General features: G+C 41.3%; 1 non-coding gene across 1 annotated transcript; it reads left to right on the forward strand.

Moving 5' to 3' along the window:
• The first annotated feature begins 572 nt into the window (after nucleotides 1-572).
• On the forward strand, nucleotides 573-643 carry TRNAG-GCC (transfer RNA aspartic acid (anticodon GUC)). Its single transcript has one exon. It is a non-coding gene; the product is annotated as a tRNA-Gly (tRNA).
• The last annotated feature ends 10152 nt before the right edge of the window (nucleotides 644-10795 follow it).

A 10795-nucleotide genomic window follows, 5' to 3' on the forward strand; every position in this document is an offset into this window, starting at 1 on the left:
GAATACGGTACTTTGACGTACATAGGAGCGTTGTCTTGATCCTGATCTGTGCTATGAATGTGCCGTTGTGCTGCCCCCCATTCTTTTCTGCAAAACGGTATTCGCGTTACAAAAATATACTTTGCGATACAAAAGCGCACTGTGCAAGGAAAGTTGCATCTTCGCGAGCCATCTGACCCACATACAGCTGGCGACGTTACGAAATTTTTTACGCTACTTTTCACGTGTTGCTGGTATTGGCGTTGGTGGTTCAGTTTACCTCTTACTCCATATGGAATTCATTTTTTGCCTTGTGATAGTTCTGTGCAAAATTTGAATGTTATATTTTTACTTGCTCTTCTTTCGGTTTGGCAGAGTGTGCTATCGTACAGACACTGTGATGTGAGAGTTCTATCCGTTATTGAGTGTTTTGTGGAAGCTGTTATAAAAGTGCGAGATGTGTATGAGACTACCGACTGTGTTGAAGATGAAATATCTTTGTTCGATGTGTTATCACACATGAAACGCGTGTGATAGTGATTGTGAGATCAGCTTGACCGGTAGTCAAGAAGGCAATAAAGAAAAAAAAGAAAGCATCGGTGGTTCAGTGGTAGAATACTCGCCTGCCACGCGAGTGGCCCGGGTTCTATTTCCGGCCGACGCAGACTTTTTTTTTCTACACTTTGGTGTTGCATCTGTGGCATTAACCGGACAGCCAGCATTTTACTCCATTACTTTTAAGAAGTACTCAGCCCATGCTATCTCCTCATTTCATAAGATTTACGAGACAGTCAAGTACCTTTCCAAGCGTAAGTACGAGGCAACTAACAATAGTTTAGTGGTACTAAAATTAGGTATGTCCTCATTCTGCGTTTGTAAAACGGTCCGGATTATTTAGCCGCACTTGAGAAATTTGATGAGAATATACTAAACATGCTGATGTGACAAGAATTATACTTTGAGCTTAGTGGAATTCAGTTGCACTAAATGCGGCATATGCAATAGTTTCTTCGCCCTTGCTTTTTCTGCAAGCTATAATGGAGAGAACTAAATGGCAGAAGCGGAAAATGACATGAACAGCAGCAACCGCATTCATCCTATATTGCATTAGTGAGCTACTTATTTTTTTATTTTGATATGATTCACAAGTTAAGGCCTATACATAAGTTTCGAATCTGCTTTACGTATCACCTGGAGCACTCGACCATCTCCGTCACAAAGGAAGGACAACATGATTGTTATTGGGAGTGTAATGCTACAGAAACGCCATATGATTATGAGAGACGTCGTGGTGGAGGGCTCCGGAAATTCTGACCACCTAGGGTTCTTTAACGTGCACCCAAATCGGAGCACACGGGCCTACAGCATTTCCGCCTCCATCGGAAATGCAAAAGGACTGCAAGGCAAAATGCTTCCCAGAACGGATTTACATGCAAGTTTCTGGCATGTATGTCCCCCTGAGTACCTAAATGAAGTGCATTGTCTGTCTGTCTGCGCAGGCTCGCAGACATGTATTCCAAAATCGGTCTAACGCATTTCATGTAGGCTGTTTTTATAGGTTTTGTTGCGAACACTTGAATTTCCTCTGAATAAAACTACAGAGGACCCTACCATCTTTTACAATGACGTCATTCAGATTAGCATTTCATGAGCATTCATACAATAACATAACACTGAAGGACTTATAAGTAGGTATGCTTTTATCAGAATATTTTTTATCTGGTAAGCATTTGCAACAATTTTCTCAATAATATTTGTTATATTATTGTAGTTTAACGTCCCAAAACCACAATTTCATTATGAGAGGCACTGTTGTGGAGGACTCCGAAACTTTTGACCACCTGGGGTTCTTTAACTTGAACCTAAATCTAAGCACCCGAACTTCAAGCATTTTCGCATCCATCGAAAATGCGGCCGCCATGGCAGGGACTCGAGCCCGCGACCTGCAGGTGCAATAATTTTATCTTTCTTTCTTTTAAACCGACGCGCACACAATTTTCGGGTTCACCTTCCACGTAGAACATCACATATTACATTCTGAATCCGATTGCAAATCACAGGATTTTGGTCACACTTGTATTCCGTATAAACGATGCAATCAGCTACCAACAGCCATATACACGATTATTGTCCGCTGTAAGTTCATGTATATGAAGTAAAAACAGAGGTGACCCAAACACGGAGCTCTGTGGTACCCCTAACTTCACTTCAACGTTCAGCGAGCTTTTGCCGTTCAAAACACACATTACCGACGACGATACAAATAGATCTGGAGTACACTTGCATTTATATGTAACAATGTAAGTTCACTAAGCAGAAGAGGGTGCGATACAGTGTCAAAGGCTCTACGAAAGTGTTAGAAAAAAATGTCCTCTGTGTGGCCTCTTTCATCGTAATGAAGTGCCAATATTTGATAAAACTCATTGAGTTGTGCAAAAAAAAAAATCTTTGCAAAAGCCATGTCGAACATTAATTAGCCCTTTATTACTTGTTACATGACACGTAATCGTGGTACATAAGAGTAAGTTCAATAATGTTTCACGATATGGATGTCAGTGATATGTACGCTTTATTATGCTCTGTGTTCCTTAGGCAACTAGAACTACTGCTCCAATATACATTCCAATCAAATAGACCATATATTCGTGGTATCTCAGCTAGACATTTTTAGGTATCAAGCCGGGGCAACCATTGTTATACGTTCACATAGTTTGTCTTCGACGCTAAAGCTAAATAGCTCTTCAGAAACCATTCTGGGCTTACCAGAAGTCGAACCACAAAAATATCAATTTTCACAGTCCGCATTTGATGGCGTAGTGTTTGTTATATAATTCAGATACCCTTAAGGCTCAGAAGGCATTACAAGGGGGGGGGGGGGCTGTGTGTATCTATGAATGGGGATAATGATGGAAAAAATAAGCATTCGAAAGCGTGGTACGAATAGATGAATAGGAGTAGGAGAAAAGAGATACATTCGACAGTTATACAATGACAAAAAGAAGCAGTCACAAGGTAAAGGGTAAGTAAAAAATTCAAGCACTTAAAAAAAGATATTTTTTAAGGGGAGGGGGGACAGGTCTTAATACCAATTACCTTAAATTTATAATAATTACATTATATTATTAACAAGCGTATGATGGCTCATAATGTTTGCGATGTCAGCAGGGAGAACATCCCATTCACGAATGTCGATGAGAAGTGGCGCGCCGGAGAATCAATAAGTGCGGGCGAGAAGCAAATGAATTCTATGCTGGCAGTCGTGCCATAATAATATACGACGAGCGGACCTGATGTTGAAAGTATCGTGTTGCCACTTAGTATATTGAAGCTTACTAAAGATGAACAATGTTGCCAGCAACCTGTGCTTTTGTAAAGGAGCTATATTGAGTAAAAATTTGACTTCAGTTACGCTTCCTGCTCGAAAGCATTTGTTCGTGATGAAGAGAACAGCCTTACTTTGTGCAGACTCTCGTTTCTGTTGGAGTTAGGCCTGTTGCAGATTCCAGATTACACTCTTAACCACGTAACCTCAAGTAGAGGTATACATTTTTAAGATTCCTATCTGTCTAATTTAAAGGGTATGCATTACCTTTTAATATGGTTACTTCTGTCATATAGGTCACGGTATTTTTCCAAGTCACAGAGAAACATTTGAAGCAAAAGGTAACTATAGCAACCTCTAAAACTGTAACATTTATTAGAAGTATAGCGTGTTTTTGTCCATATAAGTATTAGAAAAAACTTTTAAACTGAAAGGTTATACTGGAAGCCTTGAAATATAACTTTTATGACAATTACAGCAGACACATCATAGAAATAATTTTATACAACCTCTGCATGCCTCGTACAAAACTCTTCCATTAGAGAAAGAACATTGCACAGGACATGCAAACATTGTGCGTTCATATCTCTTCGATTCAGGAAACTGCATTTTCCTTTCATTCACCTGGAACATAGAAGTGCCATGAGAGAGAGGCACGTGTATCGGCTTACCATGCTTCTTAGCTTGGTAGTAAACAAATTTTCTTATCAAAATATGCTTATAAAACCTGCGTGTGCATGTTATATTTTTGTGAAACTGTGTTAAACTGTTCGGCATACACAAATTCGAAGTTAGCTCATGCAGGAGCATAAGCACTAACATTTTTCCGGATGCAAAGCGAACTAAACGAATTAGTCAAAGAAATATAAAGATGAAGCAGTTTACTAAAAATGCGAAAATGTACAATGATACAGCTATTTGTAACTGAAAAGCTTTCGTGCAAAAGTATTTATAAGAGAACTTCCGAACATCTGCTCAAATATTCTGTGTCAATAAAGTTTGACCAAGCGATTGCCTATGTATTGTATAAACCTTTTTTTCTTCAAAAGCGTCAAGAAGCATTTCAATCGATTTGAAATAAGCCCACGTCAGCTACGTTCTCGAGGTCTTAAAAGTTGTTGAACCATATTCACAGTCTGCGATAAAGCAGACAGGTACATGATAGTATGCGAGAAAGCATATGGTGATGGTGTGCTCACTGTTAAGTTCCTTCAGGTAAATTATTTCTTCCTTGCTGCCTCCGTGTACCCAAGCTTGGTACTTGTGGGAATGTAGCAATCTTTATTTTTCTCAGCAGAGCAGCAACTAGGATCATCAAAGATAAAAAAAATGTTATATGCTAAATGCAGCCATTTGCCAGACATTCCGTATTGGTCCAAGTCTATTTTTCGCACGTCATTTGACACATGAGGACTTACCAGTGCGTCGTTCACGCTTTCTGAATATGGCAGATGCTTATCTACTCAATTAGGCATTATTTCCTGACTGTGCTCACGGTAACACGGTGAGAACAAGGTGGTCGTGGAGAGCGCGAGGTGCCACACAAGTGTGCCTCCGGGAGAACACAAAGCTGCCTTTCATTCGCTTGCGCCTTAGTGAGGTTTGAATAAGTGTTGAGATAAAATACGCTTTCAGCACAAACAGTACAGCGCTAATCCCCACATCAGCGAAAACGTTGTACGTACCACGTTTTATCTAACAGCGTTGCGAAAAGATGCTAAGCTGACACGTGAAGGCAATGCAAGTAATGTGTTATTGGCATGGTTTCTTCTATACAAGAGGCCGCATTTGTCAGGGCACACGAAACAGAAAACGCACAATGCCTGCAAAACAAAGCTTTGCTTACCGAGATCAGCAATCCTGTTGCAGGTGCTGAGACTAAGTTTACAATAGTCGCATCCCATGTGATCCTCGGCATCGTTGACAGCGACCGCCACCATATATCGCTTGCAGTCATATTGAAGCTCATTGCACCAGCCACGTAACACGCCACAATTTATTTCGGCTGAACGTGAATTTTAAATCATGCCGAGCATGCCTCAACACAAGTACAACGGGCGCGTCACGTTAAGGCAGTGGCACAAGACTACGGTGTAGCTTCCCGAGAGACTCGTGTTGACACGAGAGAGCGCTGAGCGCAATGGAAGTGCTGTAATCGCGAAGCATGAACAGCCTTTGTAGCAGTTATTTCGGTGAAACTCCATATTGCGCAATTTATTTGTGATTTTACTAGGAAAAATTACTAAATGGGTTGTTTCAGCCACCGTAAGCTGAATTTAGAGCATATTAGCGTTACTGTTAGCATTTTATTGGCATGGTTTCCTGCAGCTCTCACTGTTGGATGCTAACGTGTGCTTCTGTTCGGCGTTCACACGCACAGACACACACACACACACACCACACACACGTATATATATATATATATATATATATATATATATATATATATATATATATATATATATATATATAGTTGTGTGTGCATGTGTGTGTAAAGAAAGATATAGGCTTTCTGCCACCAGATTTGCGAATAAGGATACAATTATCCCCATGCACGAGGGACCATCGTTATTGACCTGCGTTAGAGATACCGCTGACTTGCGGAATCAGACAGATAACAACGCAGGAGACGAGGTGCCATACATTTTTACTTCTCACCGTGAACGTTGCGCCAGAACGCCTCGATGACACGGCTCTCTAAGTATTTCATAGCTCAAACAACCACATAGCCCACATTGCCGCGTGCCATGGGCGCACTCATAGTAATATAGCGCATGCAAGCACCAAATCTTTTCAAGGCTGCTTGCACGCGGTTGGAGCAACTGAGTTTGTTTTCCTGATAACCCTTGCTAAATCTTTAATCCTTGCCCCTTCAATGTAAACTCCTAAAGGTATACGGCGAACCCTCTGTCAGCTCTAAAGTTCACCGTTGAAAGTACACTTGAGCCAGATACCTTTAAATTTACATGGTACCTTCTGTGAATCCGCATGTGCGCCTTTAGAATTTGGGAAGATAAAAAACACAAAAACATCGACTCATGAAACCTTTAAAATAGAGGATAAATATTGGTAATGGTATACATAGTGGATACGCGGTTAAGAGTGTAGGGAGGCGGATTCAATTTGTGAGCGTACTAAGATCTTATAAACAAGGAGCTTAGTCTCTGAGATTGGCGAATGCGAACTTTACCTTATGAAGCCATGTGACCATTTGCCATCAGACCTATGATAGGTCTGATAGCAAATGAACACTGGGGTACTTCATTGTGGATACATAATCTATAAATATGAGGTTCCTCGTGCAGTATTTCAAGGGGTTGACTATTGCTACAAACCTAGTGGCTTTTCTTTTATTTACGTTAATTTGCATCTTCCACTTGCGCACCATTCACTAAGATTTTTTCGGTCAGACTGAAGGTGACAGGCATCCTGAGGGTTGTAATTTGTCCATAAATCGAACAGTCATTCGCAAATAAATAACCCTAAAATACATGTATATTATTGCTTACATCGTAAATATGAACAAAAACACTGTTGTCCCTATCACGGAACCCTGCGGTACGCCAGATATGACGTATATTATGAAGAGACGTACTTGTGAGTACCTGATAATATCTTGTATAATCCATATGCCTTGTTACTGCAGTTTATTCCATAGTAATCAGTGCCTGCAAACACGGACACAAGAAGAAAGTCGAGCCACCACAAACGCCTGCTAACAACTGAGGAAGCGCACAACTGTGCATGAGAAGAAAGGCACGAAAACGTATCTGCACATGTCCATGCAATACTATCAATTTGGCACACATTGTGGTCTACGTGAAAAATTGCTGTTAAAACATTTGGTTTCCTCTTTATGGAAGTTAATCGACGAATGACTCATGCATGCCGTACCATTATTATTGATAGGTCGTGCTTCAATCAACAGGCGCGTTTCCTGATTCCTATGCTCGTACGAAACTGCACATTCATAGAATTTTGACGTGCACTTGCACTCTTGACAATGCAAAGAAAAATTACACGGCCAGGCTCCGGTTAGTGATTTGTTATGCTACAATATTGTTTGGTTAACGCAGCGACCCGTATTTCTTACGTAGAAGAGACTACAGCTGTTAGGAACCTTACGCACTACACTGCATAGTAATTAGAGTTGAGTCGTTCGTGTGTTTTGCAAAAGGCATATTGGTCCGCTGCTTTATTTTTACTCTCTTATTTTTGCGCAAGGGGTCCCAAAAATCATACCTTATTGGTAGCAATAAAGACAACATAAATACCATGTCTGCTTCCTACTTTCTTTCACCTGTGAAATACAATGAATTTACCTATGACACGTTTCTTCCTGTTGTTTTCTGGGACCGTGCTCGGCCGTACTATGACTTCTCTAACTGTTCAGCGACAGTGGCTACTGAAACAACTTGATAACCTACAACTAAAACACGCAAGACATGCGCCTTCTATAACTCATTTTGTGCTCACACGACTTCGTGAAGGCGGACTTGATGCAAGGCATGGCTGTATTGTGTTTGAAATTTAGATTGCTTCGATGAGAAGTTTAGCAACGGTTCTGAAATACTAAGTAATATTGCCAGCACACGTGGTACTTGTGAAACGTTAACGAAATGTTTAGAGCTTGTATTCCGCAATTTAAGGGGATTAATAAAGTTCAGCCCTCCCACATTTAACTGAAATGTTTCAGTTTCTGAGGTTGCCGCGGTTTCGGAGACCTCACGACTACTTAATTATCAAGTAATCGTCTCCGCGTTACGCAGCAAAAAAGGTAATACTGAAGATTGGTGGGACGCAACTATACATTATAGGAACAGTTATGGGCAGTAGAATGAGCCCACGAAGCGGTTGAAAGGCTAGGTCTTTCGGACACTACGTGGGAGCAGCCCGCTTCGGGTTAGGACACTAGCGCGACCTATTGGATAATAATGAGGTTCCTTCATCCTGCTTGCATCCATTTCTATCCACGTAGTGACAAAGCCTAATAATACAATCACCTGAAACGCCTTTATAACGTTCGTCAATGTTGCTAAGGTGTAAATCACTAAGAATCGGAGCACCCTTAGAACCAATACTTACGCATATTTATCCCATAAAAGCCTTACTTCGCCCCGCCGCGGTGGTCTAGTGGCTAAGGTACTCGGCTGCTGACCCGCAGGTCGCGGGTTCAAATCCCGGCTGCGGCGGCTGCATTTCCGATGGAGGCGGAAATGTTGTAGGCCCGTGTGCTCAGATTTGGGTGCACGTTAAAGAACCCCAGGTGGTCGAAATTTCCGGAACCCTCCACTACGGCGTCTCTCATAATCATATGGTGGTTTTGGGACGTTAAACCCCACAAATCAAATCAAAAGCCTTACTTCAAACCTACCAGAGTCGACTTTTAAAAATAAAAAGTAGTTCTAAATAAAGAAAACCACCTTGGAAACACCACATTTATCTGTGATGGCCATTTCGTTCCTTTAGTTGTTATTACACTCATTACCACATTTTAGCAAGTACCCATGTAGAAAATAGTAATAGAGGTCTTCAATATTCCTGATAAAAGCTTTACAGCTACTTAACCTAACCTAACACGTTAAGGCGAGAGCGGGAATGTCGTCGTCCAGGCAACAGCAATGTTCATGCAAGAGATGCCGAAGCAAAGCACCAACGAGCGGGAAACTTGGATTAGGAGTGTGATATAGCCTGACTAACTGGGATAAGCTTTGCTGTTTTGACAGTGTTCGCAAAGTGGAATTGGCTCGATTCTATATAAAACAGCCATTAAACGTGAACTGGTCTAGCCCAATTACTAGACCATTTACACACCACTGTTTCGAGTTGGGTGTGCCATTTGACTGTTGAGTTCGAGGTCACAAGTTTCATTTTTCTCAAAGCCAACATTATTCAGCTGCATGCCATCGAGCAAAGAAACAGGGGATTGTTCATGCGATAGTTAACCTAACCACACGAACTCTGCCTCATGTTTGTTGCATTGCGCCAACAAAGTCGTAGACGCTAGACATGGCTACCCTCTCCTTCATGTACCAATGTCTTATTTGAGTTCTTTTTTTTGCAGTCACGCGACACTTTGGAAGTGTTTGAAGATAGAAGACATCGCAATCACATCATTGCCAGAGTTTACCTGCCGCAAACGCATTTACTGGTGTAAATAACGTATTGCTCTTGCTTCAAATGTTATCTCTGAAGTCACGTGCCCTGGTGGCTAAACGACAGGAGGGGTATCATGCTATACTCAAAGACGTGGCGTTTCAATTCCGTTCACAACCACCTCAGTACTACTGGGATGTTTACACGAGCTCCATAGTACTTAAAATCAGGTGTGCAACTCATGCTCTGAAAAAAAAAGTAATGACGAGCAAGACCTTGGTATGATGGAGGAGCAGCGATTTTTTTATTTCGTCGAATTGCTTTAGGTTAGAAAGCCACTGCTGGCTGCCAGTCATTCGCTGTCACTGATGGATTTCAGATTTACGGGGTGCCAGTTGTTTGCATTTCTCATGAATGTAGGCAATGTGCAGGGGATGTTTGCGTCATCGCGTTGGCTTGCTGCTGACAACGACATCAAAGCAAAGGCCGAAACTCTCTTTCGTTGCAAATGTTTTCAAGCCACATTCCTGCAGGTTCGAGCAAAAACGAAAATATACTTTCGTGTTGGGAAAATGAACCCACAAGAGGACGTTGTGCTAACCAGGCAATTATTACTGGAGGAGAATCTGTAATTGCCTGTAGTAAGCATGCGCAAACAAAAAAACAATACATATTCAGAATCTAAAAAAAATCCAGTATTTCGCTCTTCCTTGGCAGAGTTTATGAGCTCTCTTGATATGCCTTTAAAAAGAATGATAGCCAGCTAACCCGATTTAGTGCTTACAGAAGTGCCACGTCAGACAGTAGTCCACGATCTTTTTTTAAAGTGGTTGTGTTTGATGAAACCATTGTAAACGACAACTTTATTTTTTAACGGAAATACAAAACGGCTGCTGTGGCCTCCGTAGTCACCGAATGTTCGTAAAAAGTAAACGCGGTACAAAAATGTCACCTTCAAACTAATTCACACATTCGGGAAACCAAGTGACAATGGCCTGCATGGAGCTCCAAAACTCGTTCGAGAAGAGTGGATACGTAACGATTCAAGTTTTGTGCCACTCAATATTTAAAAGGCGATTTCAGTAGCACTCACTCTTGCGAGATTGTTTGATTTATAATTCGTGGCTATTGCAAGCACCATATCTGTTTTTTAAAGGAAGATTGTAACGACTTCTGGCTTGTTATTGATACTGCACCTAGACAGAATGCAATAGATAATTTATGGCACACCATCTCTAAACAAAAATTTTGGCCACTCACTTACTTGTAGGCTCTTCAAGTTCTCGCCTCTAATGCGAAGAGTTATGCTTTTCGCTGTCGCTAAAGCAGACCCTACAGTGGAGGTTCGATGGCATCACATACGCCTCTTCTTTTCCTGAGCACTGCGACAAAAACGGG

This window comes from Rhipicephalus microplus, chromosome 2 (assembly GCF_043290135.1).
Source record: "Rhipicephalus microplus isolate Deutch F79 chromosome 2, USDA_Rmic, whole genome shotgun sequence".
Lineage (NCBI taxonomy): Eukaryota > Metazoa > Arthropoda > Arachnida > Ixodida > Ixodidae > Rhipicephalus > Rhipicephalus microplus.